The following is a 17,950-nucleotide window of genomic DNA, read 5'->3' on the forward strand; positions in this document are numbered from 1 at the left end:
TAAATTACAGCTATACTCACTCGAGGAACGCAGAGAGAGGGGTGACATGATCGAGACATTCAAGTATCTCACGGGCCGCATCGAGGTGGAAGAAGATATCTTCTTTTTCAAGGGTCCCGCAGCAACAAGGGGGCATCCGTGGAAAATCAGGGGCGGGAAACTGCACGGGGACTCCAGGAAATTCTTTTTCACTGAAAGGGTGGTTGATCGCTGGAATAGTCTTCCACTTCAGGTTATTGAGGCCAGCAGCATGCCTGATTTTAAGGCCAAATGGGATAGACACGTGGGATCTATTCACAGAGAAAGGTAGGGGAGGGTCTTTGGGGTAGGCAGACTAGATGGGCCATGGCCCTTATCTGCCGTCTATTTCTATGTTTCTATGTAATAGGCTTTTGAATAATTCTAAATTGAATTTCACTGTATGTATAAAAGATTATTTTATATGTTGATCATATATTTTATGCTTTTTAATTTTATTGTAAATGTTACTACGCAAACTGCCTAGAATTGTAGCTAGTGCGGGATATAAAGTTTTTCAATCATATGGACATAAGTGCTTTCAATAATCTATTTTATTTATAAAATGGCGCATTGTTTTCTTAAAAAAATGGTATTGCAAGCATCTTGGCTTAGTGAAGTGCCTAGATAGCCCTAATATTTGGAGAAGAAAATATAGAATTTAGCAGCAATGGTGATGAGGGATGAAAAAAATGAAATGAAACCATGTGCAGATTAATTTTAGCAAGCCATCGGCCAAATCAGGTAGTTATTTGAGCCAACATTTGTGATTCGGTTTAGGATGGGATGGGGAGGGCATCAATGGGAACTCCACTAATTATGGAACAGGAGGATGTTACTGGCCAGACTTTATGGTAGATGTCCTGCAAACAACGGGACGGTTAGATAGGCTGGAGGGAGCTTTGACGGCATTTTCAGCAGTTGGAACCTAGGACAATATCAGGTGGACTTTATAGTCTATGACCCAGATATATCAATGAAGAGAAAAATTAATTTAATCATGTATTTATATTGAGTATAACATATGGATGGATAGACCATTCAAGTCTTTATCTGCCATCATTTACTATGTTACCTGGCAGAAAACCAAAGAGTAGCAACATTCCAGAGCTGAGATTGTGATGTCATAATGCCTCATTCCAGCAATGCCCAAGAGCCAACCTCGGCAGTGATGTCACAATGGCTTGATTAGATGGCAACTTCAGCAGTTGGAACCTAAGACAATACCAGGTGGACTTTACAGTCTGTGACCCAGAAATATCAAAGAGACAAGTTAATTTAATCATGTATTGTAATGGGTATAACTTATGGGAAGACTGGATGGACCATTCAGGTCTTTATCTGCCGTCATTTACTATGTTGCTATATAAGTCCATATCATAGTTGACAGGCAACTAGTCCAATCCTGACAGCTGCATAATGTACATAGGAAGTGTAGGCTGCCTTCGCATTTGCTAATGTCCTCTGGGCTTCTTTGTCATGCAAACGGATATAGGAATTGAAAGCTGTACGTTTTAGCTTTCCAAATTTATATTTCTCGTGTGACAAATGGTTTCCAGGATAGCGTGGTTTAATGACAGCTTGGTGCTGCTTGACAGTGACCCCCAAACCGATGTTCGAATCAGAGGGCATCCCAGACTCTCCCAGTGGCTCATCAATAAGCTGAAAGTTCCAAAAATAGCCACAGAAATGCAGTTTAATGAATAAAACAGAAAAAAGTGAAGTTGTTTTTGAAGTTCTCTCCGGTGATTGACTCCCCAGAGTTGCTGCTTTATTCAAGTTCTCTGTTAGAATGTGAGGCTTTTTACTGACAGGAGCTGTGAACTAAAGAATCTTCTTATTCATGAATGCTTGGATGTACAGAGCTTTAAAAGCTGTATTGATACTTCAGAAAAATATATATATATATATACATCACCAAAACAGATTTGGTACTAGGTTAACTTGAAATCCCTCTGGTCAAAGTGTTCTGCGATCTGTCCAATGCTGCACTAAGGGAGATGACAGTGTTTGAATGACTATGCATGATTTTGGTTCATTAAGTCAAAGTTTGACCGGTCTAGAACATAAGAATAGCCTTACTGGGTCAGACCAGTGGTCCATCTAGCCCAATTTCCCGGCTTCACAGTGGCCAATCCAGGTCACAAGTACCTGGCAAAACACCAAATAGTATCAAGAACCCCAAAGAATATCAAGATTCCATGCAGAATCTCAAAGAGTAGCAAGATCCCGGAATCCCAAATAGTAGCAACATTCCAGACCCCAAACAGGATTAAGATTCCCTGCAGAATCTCAAAGAGTAGCAAGATCCCAGATCCCAAATAGTAGCAACATTCCAGAACCCCAAACAGGATTAAGATTCCCTACAGAATCTCAAAGAGTAGCAAGACCCGGAATCACAAATAGTAGCAACATTCCAGATCCCCAAACAGGATTAATATTCCCTGCAGAATCTCAAAGAGTAGCAAGACCCGGAATCACAAATAGTAACAACATTCCAGAACCCCAAACAGGATTAAGATTCCATGCAGAATCTCAAAGAGCAGCAAGATTCCAGAATCCCAAATAGTAGCAACATTCTAGAACCCCAAACAGGATTAAGATTCCATGCAGAATCTCAAAGAGTAGCAAGTCCCGGAATCACAAATAGTAGCAACATTCCAGAACCCCAAACAGGATTAAGATTCCATGCAGAATCTCAAAGAGCAGCAAGATTCCAAAGTCCCAAATAGTAGCAACATTCCAGAACCCCAAACAGGATTAATATTTCATGCAGAATCCCAAATAGTAGCAACATTCCAGAACCCCAAACAGGATTAAGATTTCATGCAGAATCTCAAAGAGTAGCAAGACCCAGAATCCCAAATAGTAGCAACATTCCAGAACCCCTATGTTAAGACAACCGCAGCACCAAAAAAGTGGGGGGAAAAAAGAGACCTCAGAATCAATGCACCCACCAGCCCTGGTGGTCCAGCAGTGGGCCAAGATGAGAGGGATTCCTCCCACCTCTGCTCCAGCTGACTCTGACACATCCCACCTCCCTCCCGCCTCCCAGACTTTTAAAAATACCTATCTTTAAAGCCCTAGTGGTGCAACGGTGAACTGGTGCAGGAGCGATCTTCCTGTGCTCCTGCCCCGTGCAGAGCCACTACCTGAATGGCTGCTGCGAAATCTCGCGGCAACTTTGCAACTGCAGAAAGTAGGAAATGTAGCTAGGTTTAAAAAGGTTTGGAGAAATTTCTGGAGCACAAGCCCATAAACCGTTTTTATGGTAGACCTGAACCCCCCCCCCCCCCCACGCACACACACACACACTTCTTATCTCTGAAGTTATGTAACATGGAATCGCACTACTTTTTGGGACTCTGACAGGTACTTACGACCCTGACTTGTCACTGTTGAAGACAGGATACTGGGCTATTGGGCTAAATGGATCCTTAATCTGACCCAGTACAAATTTTTTTTTTTTTTTTAAAAGCATTGTTGCCAGTCACATAACTGTTTATGAGTATGGATTTTAGTGTAATCTTGAAGTACCATAAATGTGAATCAATAGGAAGCATTACCCCATGGCTATAGACTCCTTTATTCTCTTCTGGAGCTATTATATGGTTTCCCTCCCCCCCCTTTATTATCCTGATTATTGTAGGTATTTCAAAGCTAGTTTTCTACTTTCCATTGTTGTAGTTTAATTAATTAATTCAATTATTTAGCTCGTCCTTCCAAAGGAGCCCGGAACGGATTACAAAGTACGTCCAAATATGATTGAGACAGCAAAGAGATGACATAATTTACAATATAGACATGAGAATAAAACATATACACCACGGCCCTCTTTTACAAAGGTGCGCTAAGTGTTTTAACTGCTATCACATCCATAGGATAACATGCATGCGCACTAAAAAGCATAGTGCACTTTAGTAAAAGAAGGGGGTAAGTATCATCTGGTGAGATTAGGTGGCGTAGGTGCGTTGACTCTGGCAATTCTGGGCGCATGTCCCGAAGGCGCTGGGTTTGTAAAGAGGAAGGTTTTCACGGCCTGAGAGATCCCACGTGCATTGTCACGGATGTCTTGTAATATTGTTTCCATGTTGGACAGGGCTGGATTAACTCGTCGAGGTCCCCTAGGCACACAAATACACTGGGCCCCCTGCCCCGCCCCACCCCACCGTGCGCCCAGGCGGAAACAGGAAGCTGCGTCAGAGGGAAAGTTTGGGCAAGCAGCACCGCTTGCACAATTACAGCTCCCGTTGCCTTTCTTACCCGTGTTGCTTGCTTGTCTTACTTTCCGTCAATGGGGGGGGGGGGGGGGGCGCACTGCCGATCGAGGAGGGGCCCACGTTGCCGATCGATGCTGGAGGGGCCCATCGCCGTTTGGAAAAAGCAATGTTGATGCCCTCCTTCATCGGGCCCCCCTGACCATTTCGGGCCCAAGGCCTATTGGTTAATCCTGCCCTGACGTTGGATGTTCTTTTGATATTTTGTAGCGGAACATTTTTTTTAAAATAGCAAATTCAAAGCTCATAAACACCAGTGGAAATGAGCAAGCAGCGACAAAAGCTGAAAAATATTTGCATCATGCATTTGATTAATGGGTGCAAAGCCCAGTAAACCCTGTGCTGCTTTGATACCTTTTAAAGTTATTGCAATTCTTTTTTTTTTTTTTCCTGGATACTGACTTCAAAGACAAATTTCTCAGCAAATACAATCATTTTCTCAGCATATCAGAAAGCGTGGCGTCATATTTCACAGGAGAGGGGACATTAGCCATAACATTTCCGTAATAGATCATTTCCACAGCCCCAAACTGCATAAAATATGAAAATGGGACAGACTGCTGTGTGTTTGTTTGCGCTAAGGTAATAGTTAGCGGAACCATGTGACCCTAAGGGCTTAAGGCGCAGGATTGTTCAAATTTGAATCACATCATTATTTTACTTGTAAGACTGCAATCTAAAGAGGTTTTTTTTTTTTTTTTTGTCATCTTGTGATGACTGCCTTGGCAATGTATTCATGTGTTTTTCAAGTGCCTTGCAATTTACAAGCTCCCAGTGGGCCAAGCAAAATAGGGGTTTTGATACTCTGTTATGGCCATGTATATTTATTACAGCATATTTCCAGATATCCATTTCTATACTAAAATAAAGGTAAATTAAAGTTCTCATGTTTCCAAGCAATATGAGGTGACTCGTCAAAGCTTCTTGCTCAGGAAAACAGTTTTTACCCTTGGAAAAAGGGCCTACTAAAAATTATTCATTCCTCTCCCCCTGACTAAAGTGCTCACAGAACTGCTGTTAAGAACATAAGAATATAAGAATAGTCTTACTGGGTCAGATCCAAGTCAAGACCAGTAGCCCGTCCTCACGGTGGCCAATCCAGGTCACTAGTACCTGGCCAAAACCCAAGGTGTAGCAATATTCCAATGTACCAATACAGGGCAAGCAGTGGCTTCTCCCATGTCTTTCTTAATAACAGTGTATGGACTTTCCTCCAGGAACTTGTCCAAACCTTTCTTAAAACCTGCTGGAGTATGCAACTTATCATTGGAACTTAATGAAGCAATTGTAATCAGGGTGTAGATATACCAACTACGTATGTTTAATAATGAATTAATTGATGATATCATTATCCCAATAAAATGGCCAGTTACTTGTTTTGGGGTGAGTCTTTCTGGATGCTGTCCTACCAGTTGTAGGATGACAGAAACGCACCTAAGGCCTTGAATGTTTAAACTACACTTTTGTGTCCTGAATGATTTACACGAAAGATTCTGAACTCTAGTCCTTGACAGCCACATGCTGGTGGGAGGGGCTCTGAGGCTTTTCCCTTTCCAAGATTTTTGGAAATAGGTTTTTGTGATAATAATTTATCAAACGGAGTTTTTCTTAGACCAAGGATGTGTTTCCTATGACAATTTTGTAATTGCCATAGAAGTTCCCTGAGTTTTTCTCTTGGAACACAGGTCTTTTCTCCGTATAATTTAGATACCTGCTCAATTGAAGTCTCTGGTAAGGGGATTTAGTGTCTGAATATCTTTTTAGTGGTTTTATAATATTTTTGATATTCAGCTTGTGTGGAATTATTGTTTGATTTAAGGGAAGTAACATCTTTAATTTCCTGTTACTTATTCCCTCTATGAATTGAAAAAAAAAAAAAAAAAAGATTACAGCCTCTGTAACTAGTTAGTAGAAGCATTGTGTGTATGTGTGTGGATGGGAGGGTCTTCCATTGGAGGTTGGGGGAACTAGACTTCTGGTTGGGGGAACTAGACTTGAGGGGCCCTTCAGCTCTGGGGTGGAGCTTTGGGTTGGGGGAGGGGCTTGTATTGGTGGGGTCTGAATTGAGAGGGAGGGTCTTTGGAAGGTATATTTGCTTGAGGGGGAAGACTTCATGAACGTTTCAGGGTTGAAGGAGGGCACTTTGAACACAAATTATGAATTAACTAAGAAACCCCCCCCCCCCCCATTATATAGAAGTATTTTTCAAAGATCATACAAAATGTTTAAACAATTGCAAAGTTTCTGGGGTGGAGGGGTAGCCCCTAAAAAATTAACCAGCTAATATTCAGCACTGACTGGTTAAGTTTATAGAGAGCACACAATACATAAACAACTCCAGCACATCCTGAAGCAGCCGTTTCTGACAAAACGCTGGGCATTGCGTCTATGTGATATTTGCTCTACATACCTACCTTCATGTGGGATAAGTACCAGTTCATTTTTTCTCTTCATGATTATTTGAAATGAAGTAATTAGCAGCTGAATGCGCTTGAAGTAATTTTCGCTCGTTCTTCCTGCATTGTCTAAGGCTTATACCATCTCCCAATGTATAAGGTTTTTTTTTGTGCCTAAGACGAGTTTTACCCCTGAAATATTTTCCCACCTACGTTTAACTTATGACGGTGTTTGTGGGAGGGGCTCTGAGGCTTTTTCCTTTGCAACCTTTCACATTGGTTGGCGTAGATGTCTGTAAAGCCTTTGCATTGGCAGAAAGTTGATTATTCTCTTCCACTTTATCCTCTGTTTTCAACGATAGGACTGCTATAAATAACTATGGTGAATTTAGGAAACATCTAAAAACATACCTGGGGTAAAGACCTAGAACAACTCCTATTGCCCACCACTTATGAGGTATTCAGGAAACGCCTCAAAACTCACCTATTCCTGAAATACCTAGACAGCTGACCCACTTCCCTCCTTCCCCTCTCTTGCCCTTTCTCCCCATTGTTCCCACATCCCTTAAGTTAACTCAACTTGTATGTCAACTCAACTTGTACTCCACTAATCTTCTGTAAACTGCATAGAACTTAACGGTATTACGGTATATAAACTGTTATTATTATTATTATTCTTGAAGTACCTAGGTAACGAATCCGTACAATCGACCCCATCACAATCTCGCTCCCCCCAAATCTGATCCCGTAAACTGTTAACCACTAATCTCTAACTATGAATGTCCCATTCAATTTGTAGAATCTTTCTAATTCATTGTAAACTGCATAGAACTTCACGGTCCTGCGGTATATAAACTGTTATTATTATTATTATTATATTGGTCTGATTTGGCTGATAAAATTAGCCCCTCAGGGCCATATTCTATAAGCAACACCCTAATTGTGGCCATTTAGTGACACCTAAGTTTGGGATCTGTGCCTAACTTTTTTTTTTCAATTGGCTTAATCGGTATGGTAACGGACCGCGCTGGTTTTCAACCAATCAAAAAACTCCATTAATTAAACAATGTAAGAGCTCAGTTCCAAACTTTTAAGACACCAAGCAACGCCTAGTTGGAGGCGCCCTCCCACGCTTAATGATGCCTATCTCAAACAGTAGGTGTGGATATGGGTAGAGAATAGTCATGGTTAAGGTAGGCTTCATTAGGATCTGACATAGGTGGGTGAAAAGCTGTCCTAATGGAGCAGTACCTATGTCTAAGACACCTACCGACGCCTAAGTCTGGTTACGTATCCCTTTTTAGTGGACTGTCTGGGTTCCTGGATGGTCTTTCCAAAACCTGGGAGTGTGTCTGGGTTTTGGAAAGCCCCGATGAGCTCTGGCTGCATCTGGAGAGTCTCTGGGCGTACGGTGATATTGCACACATCCGCGCATGCTCCAGGCCCTCCAAACACGACTGGAGCTCATCGGGAAAGAGAGGAGGCTGTGTGGGGATGGGGGTGGACACGGAACTGGGCGGGGCTGGAGGTGGAATGGGGCGGGGTCATATTTCCAGGGATTTGCAGAAGAAAATATGGTAACCCTAGATATAGCCAGTTAACTTTAGCTACTAACTGGGTATATTCAGCAGAGTAACCAGTTATCTCACGCTGAATATTCACATTTGAGCAGTTAAGCGCTATTTAATTCATCAGTGCCTTTTCTAGACAGTTAAATTGCACTGAATATCGACCCATTGCAATTGTATTGTTCCCGGTGGCCCAGGTGCACCAAAGACATGCCAGGCATGGTTCAGTTATATCCTGCAAATGCCATTGATTTTGATCCTGTTTTCACTCGTGCTTTCCTTTGCGATCTGTTGTAGATAGGGCCGGATTAACCAATAGGCCCAGTAGGCACGTGCCTAGGGCCCGAAATAGTCAGGGGGAGGCCTGCTGAAGGACGACTTACCATGCCATTTTTTTTCAGAAGATAACGGGCCCCACCTTTTCCCTCCCTGCACAGCAACGGGCCCCCACACGATGACAACAACGCCGCCCCCCCCCACGGCAATGGGCCCCCACCCGACAACATTTATCTGTTTCAAAAATGGTCACCCAGACATTCCTCCAGGGCTTGGCGTTTCCCCTCTTTCTTCCAGGAGACCCGATCACAGTTTGCAGCGTGGGACTGACCAATCCTGGCTGGAGAGGGGCCTGACGTCGATCAGGGCTTAACGAAGCCCTTTCCGTGCTAAGCAGGGTCACTTTTGTAATTGGCTGTGTCTCCTGCTCTCCGCGCTGAGTCAATCCTTGCAAGGTTGTCTGGACTAGCCGCCGAAGAGTCGCGGCCACTGGAGGTACAGCCCGAGACATTCCTTTCTGCTTCCCCATTACAAGAACAGGTAGGTAAACAGCAGCGTTCTTCAGACGTAATTTAGGAAGAGAGTTATTTGCGTGCAGCCATCTCCAATGTTAATATATAATTTCCTTTCTTTTTTTGGCAGCCGTTTCTCACCATGTTCTGGGCACCCTGTCAAGTGTGGGCGGGGCATGGGTGGGGCATGGGCGGGGCAGGTCCAGGGGGGCCCAGTGTACTTGTGTGCCTAGGGGCCCTCGAATAATTAATCCTTCCCTGGTTGTAGAGGCTTAAGATTTCTCTCTTGCCCTGGATGTGCGTTCTTGTCTAGTTTAAGAAGCCTTGCATTATCTCAGCTTTACGTGCTAGGTGCATTGGGCCCTCAAGATAGTTCATGGTTAGACTTGTGCGGCTTATAAAGCGAATTATGTGGCATTAGAACGTGTAAGAAATCCAGTGACTTTCAGAGGATTCTGCAAATAGCTTAAGTTGAGAGGCCACTGGATAAATCCTGATGTGAAAGAAACACTGTCCACTGTGCATTAGTGATCTGAGTTAATAGAATTGTTGCTGCAAGGGGCTTATGTAATTATCATAATATAGAGTATTACACTGTAACATTGCTTCATTCAGTGCTATATATTTTCTGGTCTATGCTGCTAGGTATTGCATGCAAGCACCGGAATTCCTTTGCTCAAAAAAATAAAAAAAAGTGCCCACTTTTTCTTTGGAAGAATATAATTCCACACAGGTTAAAAAGATGTCTTTTCCTACCCAAAAATGAGTTTTGTGACCTTCCCTTAATAATAACTAGACATTTGTGATTTAACATAAAATCAACAATAGTAATATTACGTGCCCCAGTGGTAGAACTGCAAGAACCATGCTAAGGTCACTGGCACCATTTTTAGCCCAGCACCAGCTAATGCAGGAGCGACTGCAGATCACTCCTGCCCATTCTCACTAGGGATATTGAAAGGTTGGCCCAGGGACGTCTTCAGTAGGGTGGAGGGAAGGGCCTTGTGTGTGTTGGGGGAGGGAGGGTCTTCCATTGGAGGAGATTTCTGGTTGGGAGAACAAGACTCGAGGGGCCTTTCAGCTTTGGGGGGGAGGAGCTTCAGGTTGGGGGTGGGGCTTGTATTGGTGGGGTCTGAATTGAGAGGAGGTTCTTTGGAAGGGATTTTTGCTTGAGGGGGTGGCTTGGAGGGGCACCTCCAAGTACCTTTGCATGGCCCCTTAAGATGCAGCCTGATGCGTCTGGGATGTTAGAATAATGCTACTTACTCATGCTACGTTGATCTCAAGCGGCATTATTCCTATTTCTATAACCTACAATACTGAACGTCTGACAGTTGGAAGCTTCTTCAGTAAATCAAGGTGCGGTAAAAGCCCAACTTTTAGTGCATCTGATAGCTTTCCCCGCTCAGTTATCTTACTACAAAATCACGTTTATCTTCTACGCTGAGATCTAACCCACTCACTATTCACACACCCATCATCCAAAAATGTCAAACGAGAAAAACTATATGGCAACCTAATAGCCCCCAAAGCAGCTAAACTGGACAGACAAATCACCACTCTATTATCATCGACCACAAGCTACAAAACCTTCAAGAAAGATATTAAAACCATACTCTTCAAAAAAATACATAAAACCCATCTAACACGACCAGCTCCTACCCAACCTCCCCCAACCCTCTCTTTACGAAAAACGGTTAGATAAATTACAGCTATACTCACTTGAGGAGCGCAGAGAGAGGGGAGACATGATCGAGACGTTCAAGTATCTCACGGGCCGCGTCGAAGCGGAGGAGGATATCTTCTTTTTCAAGGGTCCCACGGCAACAGGAGGGCATCCGTGGAAAATCAGAGGCGGGAAACTGTGTGGGGACACCAGGAAATTCTTCTTCACTGAAAGGGGGGTTGATCGCTGAAATAGTCTTCCACTTCAGTTGATTGAGGCCAGCAGCGTGCCTGATTTTAAGGCCAAATGGGATCGACACGTGGGATCTATTCACAGGGTAAAGGCAGAGAAGGGTCATTAGGGTGGGCAGACTGGATGGGCCGTGGCCCTTATCTGCCGTCTATTTCTATGTTTCTATGTACCCTTAATACTCTCTAATGTACTTCAAACTACCCAACAAAATCTAAAATGCTTCTAATTTACCCAACATTTATCACCTTAAGATCTCGACAACTCTTTGATATTTCTTAAGAAAATATTATGACATCGCTTATGCTGTTCCTGCAAACTTTTAATGTAATTTTTGATAACTTTCATGTAATCCGCCTTGAACCGCAAGGCATTGGCGGAATAGAAATCACTAATGTAATGTAATTTCAGCTACCACTTTACTCCCGTTAGGAAAGACAATCAGGAAACAGTTTCATACGCAAATCCGCATTAAGCACTAACGCATGTTTAACGTGGAAAAAATGGCCTAATGCAGGAAGTGTTAAAGCACTTTGCATTATTTTTCCCATTAGCAGGTGGTAATTATGTGCTATTGAAGCTTTTAAAATGTTCTGGGCTGTGGGCTGGGCTGCTCTAGGAGCATTTTCTGCACCGGCCTGCGCTACAAACCTCTAGTGCCATTTCGTAAAAGGAGCCCTTAATTTTTTTTTTAATTGGCTTAACCAGTGCTGATAATTGAAAGCACCGTTAAAAAAACAATTTAAAACCATTAATTTGCCAGTAGGCTCCTAACTCACTAAGCACCTACCACTTTGAGGTAGGCGTCTACACCGAGGTACCCACTGGCAAGTAGGCATCGTTAGGGGCCTATTTAGGGTGGATTCAGGGTGGAATTTGGGCATGGATTGAATTTGGCACCAGTAGGCACCTACCTTAACCGCACTCATTTAGGCCAAGGAAACCCTAGCCTAAATGGCAGTGCGCCTAAAAATTTGAGAATGACATGGGGACAAATTTTTCCCCATCCCCGCCGGAACTCAGTTTCCCATCCTGTCCCTGCAAATTCTTTTCCTGTCCCTGCCCCATTCCTGCAAGCTCCATCCTCATCTGCATAACCTCAAACACTTTAAAACCATAAGTAGCAACATTCTAGAGCTCAGATTGTGATGTCATAATGCCTCATTCCACCAATGCCTAAGCTCCGTCCTCATCTGCACAAGCCTCAAACACTTTAAAATCATAAGTAGCAACATTCTAGAACTCAGATTGTGATGTCATAATGCCTCATTTCACCAATGCCTAAGCTCTGTCCTCACCTGCACAAGCCTCCAACACTTTAAAATCATAAGTAGCAACATTCTAGAGCTCAGATTGTGATGTCATAATGCCTCATTCCACCAATGCCTACGTTCTGTCCTCATGATGCTGGGCATCATAAAGAGGGGCATAACAACCAGAATGCGGGAAGTCATCATGCCATTGTATCGAGCGATGGTGCGTCCACATCTGGAATACTGCGTTCAGGATTGGTCGCCGCACCTCAAGAAGGACATGGCGGTACTTGAGAGAGTCCAAAGGAGAGCAACGAAAATGGTAAGAGGGCTGGAACACTGCCCATACGCCGAGAGGTTGGGACTCTTCTCTCTGGAGAAAAGGAGGCTCAGGGGAGATATGATAGAGACCTTCAAGATCATGAGGGGCATAGAGAGGGTGGATAGGGACAGATTCTTCAGACTGAAGGGGACAACAAGTACGAGGGGGCATTCGGAGAAATTGAAGGGAGATAGGTTCAAAACAAATGCAAGGAAGTTTTTTTTCACCCAAAGGGTCGTGGACACTTGGAATGCGCTACCGGAGGAAGTGATCAGGCAGAGTACGGTACAGGGATTCAAACAGGGATTGGACGGATTCCTGAGGGATAAAGGGATCGTGGGATACTGAGGGAGGAGCTGGGATGTAACACAAGTATAGAAAGCTAACCAGGTAATAAGTATAGAAACCCAACCAGGTCGTGCATGTGCAAGACCGGAGGGTTAGGACTTCGATGGGAAGATAGGACTTCAATGAGAAACCAAGGTGGCAAGGGAGCCCCTTCTGGTGATTCAGACGGATCGTGACCTGTTTGGGCCGCCGCGGGAGCGGACTGCTGGGCAGGATGGACCTATGGTCTGACCCGGCGGAGGCACTGCTTATGTTCTTATCTGCAGAAGCCTCAAACATTTAAAAATCATAAGTAGCAACATTCTAGAGCTCAGATTGTGATGTCATAATGCCTCATTCCACCAGTGCCTAAGCTCCGACCTCATCTGCACAAGCCTCAAACCCTTTAAAATCATACGTGTTCGAGGTTTGTGCGGTTAAGGCAGAGCTTACAGGAATGGGACAGGGACAGTGACGGCGACAAAAGTCACGGGGACGGGATGGGGAAATTAAGTTCATGCAGGGGCATGGACAAATTTGTCCCCTTGACATTCTCTACTAAGGATTCAAGCGCCTACCAATGTCCATGAATACTTAGGTGCGGTTCTATAAATGGCGCCTAGCGGATGATTGACAACCATACTGAATGGCGCCTAGGAGTTAGAAGCTGTTTATAGAGTCAGGGCTTTAGTGCTCAAAAATCACCTGTGTTGCCATGTGCTGAAGCCATTTTCTATTATGGCTTAGTAAAAAAAAAAGTCCCTTATTTTATGTACGAGCCCCGAGCTAAATTTGCAAATCTTAGTATGATGAATGCCTCTGGGTATATGGTAACTTCATGCTGTGGAAACTCTTCAGTTACAAATCAAATCTTAAAGTACCAGTGGCAATCACTTTGACAGCTGTGAAAATACATTTAGGGGTTCTAAACAAGACAATTTCTTTTTTTTTCTTTTCTCATTATTCCTAGGTACATCATTTTAAAACAGGAGCATCTGAGAAGGAATTTTCTTTTTTTTTTTTAAATCTTTTTTTGTGAATTTAACTCATGCCTTTCCAGCAGTATCCCAGTTATTTTCAGGTACTTTAGGTATTTCCCTCTCTCTGAAGGGCTTACAATCAAATTCCTTTCACTAAGCCCGAGTGTGGGCTTACCGCAGAGCAAAAGGGCTTACCGCAGGACGGGCTCAGGCATCCGGCAGGTATTTTGAGATCTGCTTGAATAAACCATGCATTTAAAATATTTTTTTATACTTATTTCACGGAGGGTTGGGGGGCAGAGAGTGGGCATTTCTCAGCTGATCTTTTACTGCTGCTACATTACCACTAAACTAAACTAAACCTTAAGTTTATATACCGCATCATCTCCACGGATGTGGAGCTCGACACGGTTTACAAGAACTTAAAATATAGGAAGAAAAGGAAAAAAAAGGTTTACATGAACTTATATATAGAAGAGAAGAGTAAGGAGGGATAGAATTACATTTTAGTGAAAAGCCAGGTTTTCAGTTGCTTGTGGAATAATTGGAGGGAGCCCAGGTTCCGCAGCGGGGTAGTAAGGTCGTTCCAAAGACCTGTGATTCTGAAGAGAAGGGATTTTCCCAGTTTGCCTGCATAGCGAATACCGTGTAGAGAGGGGAAGGATAATTTATACCTTTGGGCGGGTCTGGTCGAGTCAGGACTCGAGGAGTTATAAGATAGTGGGATTAAAGGAGGAAGAATGCCGTGAATGATCTTAAAAGCCAGGCAGGAGCATTTGAAATGGATTCTGGAAATCACTGGGAGCCAGTGAAGTTTGGTTAGGTGTGGGGAGACATGGTCAGACTTGCGTTTTGCAAAGATCAACTTGGCTGCAGTATTCTGGATTAGCTGGAGTCTTTGAAGACTTTTTTTTGATAGGCTTAAGTAGATGGCATTGCAGTAGTCTAATTTGGAGAGGATGATGGATTGGACAAGGACGGCAAAATGTTGTTGGCGAAAATAGGATCTTACTTTCCTCAGCATGTGGAGGCTGAAAAAGCATGATTTAGCCAAGGAGGTCATTGAGGGAGAGAGAAGAATCGATAATGATGCCAAGGACCTTGCCTGAGAACTCAAGCTGCAGTGCAGCGCCTGAGGGTAGTGCGAAGAGGGTGGGCAGGTGTTCTAATTTTGGGCCGAGCCAGAGTAATTTTGTTTTTGATTCATTCATTTTTGATTAGCACAGGATTAACACGTGACCCTCGCTGCCTCCAAAGTTTTTGTAATGGCTGCGCACTACTGGCAACTGTAGTGCGTGGCCATAATTTACACATTTTTTTAACTGCTGTAGTGAAAATAGCCTTACCGCCACCCCCCACCCCCCTTTTGCAAAACCGTACAAGCATTTTATAGCACCAGCCAGCGCAGAGGTGAGCAGCGGAGAGCATTCTTAGCACCGGCTGGCACTAAAAACCACTCGTGCAGTTTTATAAAAGGGGGGGGGGGGGAATAAAATAAAGGTGTACTAAGGCCACTTTCTACCGCAGCTTAGTAAAAGAACACCAATAGCTGAGGCAATAGAAAGTTAAACAATGTGTCCAGGGTCAGATGAACCCAATGGGCGGCAGCGGCCAAAAAAGCAAATAGGATGCTAGGAATTATTTTAAAAGGGATGGTTAACAAGACTAAGAATGTCATAATGCCCCTCTATCGCTCCATGGTGCAACCTCATCTGGAGTATTGCGTTCAATTCTGGTCTCCTTATCTCAAGAAAGATATAGTGGCGCTAGAAAAGGTTCAAAGAAGAGCAACCAAAATGGTAAAGGGGATGGAACTCCTCTCGTATGAGAAAGATTAAAACGGTTAGGGTTTTTCAGCTTGGAAAAGAGATGGTTGAGGGGAGATATGATTGAAGTCTACAAAATCCTGAGTGGAGTAGAACTGGTACAAGTGGATCGATTTTTCACTAGGCAACACTTGATGAAGTTACACGGAAATATCAATAGGAGGAAATTTTTTTTCACTCAGAGAATAGTTAAGCTCTGGAATGTGTTGCCAGAGGATGTGGTAAGAGCGGATAGTGTAGCTGGTTTTAAGAAAGGTTTGGAAAAGTTCATAGTCAGTTATTGAGAAAGACATGGTAGCATGAAATATTGCTACTCATTGGGTTGTGGCCAGGCACTAGGGACCTGGATTGGCCACCGTGAGAATGGACTACTGGTCTTGATGGACCATGGGTCTGACCCAGTAAGGCTATTCTTATGTTCTTATGTTCTTAAGAAGCAGCAGTAGAATCTGATCCCTGACTTTTCTGTTTCTAAGCACAATGCTCTAACCACTGTTCTAATTCTCCCCTCCAACGCCATTCCATGTCTACCGTGCTAGCCCGCCTCTTCAAAATGATAGGCCTGCCCCTCCCTGGTGCATCTTGGGATGCGCTGGGGAGGGGCCTAAGGCTCTAATTGGCCTAGACACCTAAGGCCCCTCCCAGAGGAGTGACCTTCCCAGCATCACAAGGAGCTGCTGTGAAATCCGAGCTGTGCTTCCTTGGTGCTCATCCTACTGCTTTAACCATTCTGCTGTTCAGTGGTCTTAACTAATTTTTAAGTTAGGGGCCACAATTGGACCTTGCTTCTCTCATCAGAGCTGGATTGGGAGGCTGGTGAAGGGGGAATTAACAGGCTGTCATACAGTCACGTCATATGTTTTGCCGTACTATGCTCGTCATGCTATGTCTCACCATACCATGTTTGCCATCAGTGGCGTAGTGAAGGAGGGGGGCAGTCCACCACGGGTGCCATCTTGGTGGAGGTGCCGGCGCTTGTCCTCCTTTACCGCCCCCTCACTCTTTCCCCCCATACCTTTTTAACATTCCCGGCGCGATCAGTGCCACCCCCAATCTGCTGCTCGCGCCAGTGTCAGCTCTTCATCTGACATTACTTCAGCACGAGCAGCAACCCAACCGGCTGCTTGCACCGTCGTCCGCTCTTCCTCTGATGTCACTTCCTGCACCCGCGCCTAGGAAACGACGTCAGAGGAAGAGTCGATGCTGGCACGAGCAGCAGGCCGGGGTTGCTGCTCATGCCAGAAAGGTTAATTAGGCACGGGAGAAGGGAAAAGGGTGGCAGGAGCGAGCAGGGAAGGAGCGGATGGGATGGGGGTGGAGAAGATGGGATGGGGGAGGTTGGTCACCGCCCCGGGCACCTCACACCCTCACTCTGCCACTGTTTATTATATTGGGGTCCTTTTACTAAGGAGCGTGTCCATAGACTAAAATGGCTAGCACGCCTTAGTAAAAGGACCCCTAAGGGCTCCTTTTACGAAGGTGCGCTAGCAGTTTAATTGCACGCACTGGATTAGCGCATGCTAGCTGAAAATCTACCACCTGCTCAAAAGGAGGCGGTAGCAGCTAGAGCATGCGGCAATTTAGCGTGCGCTATTCCGCGCGTTAAGGCCTTAGCGCACCTTCGTAAAAGGAGCCCTAAATGTTTTACCACGCTTTGTTACCTATGTTTTTTGCCATCTTTGACAGACAATATTCCGACATGCCATGTTTGCCATCACCTTGTATAAATATGCTTTTTTAAAAAAAAATATTTTATTACATAGTAACATAGTAGATGACGGCAAATAAAGACCCGAATGGTCCATCCAGTCTGCCCAACCTGATTCAATTAAAAAATTTTTTTTTAATTTTTTCTTCTTAGCTATTTCTGGGCAAGAATCCAAAGCTCTACCCGGTACTGTGCTTGGGTTCCAACTGCCAAAATCTCTGTTAAGACTTACTCCAGCCCATCTACACCCTCCCAGCCATTGGCCATACACCAACACAGACCGTGCAAGTCTGCCCAGTACTGGCCTTAGTTCAATATTTAATCTTATTTTCTGATTCTAGACCCTTTGTGTTCATCCCACGCTTCTTTGAACTCAGTCACAGTTTTACTCTCCACCACCTCTCTCGGGAGCGCATTTCAGGCATCCACCATCCTCTCCGTAAAGTAGAATTTCCGAACATTGCTCTTGAATCTACCACCCCTGAACCTCAAATTATGTCCTCTGGTTTTACCATTTTCCGTTCTCTGAAAAAGATTTTGTTCTACGTTAATACCCTTCAAGTATTTGAACG

At 44.1% G+C, this 17,950-nt stretch overlaps 1 protein-coding gene across 2 annotated transcripts in view; it reads left to right on the forward strand.

Annotated features, from left to right (window-relative positions):
- Positions 1-17,950, forward strand: part of MYO18B (myosin XVIIIB) — a 565,740-nt gene that overhangs the window by 321,248 nt on the left and 226,542 nt on the right. The window lies entirely within an intron of this gene.

Source organism: Geotrypetes seraphini, chromosome 8 (genome assembly GCF_902459505.1).
Source record: "Geotrypetes seraphini chromosome 8, aGeoSer1.1, whole genome shotgun sequence".
NCBI classification, from domain to species: Eukaryota; Metazoa; Chordata; class Amphibia; order Gymnophiona; family Dermophiidae; genus Geotrypetes; species Geotrypetes seraphini.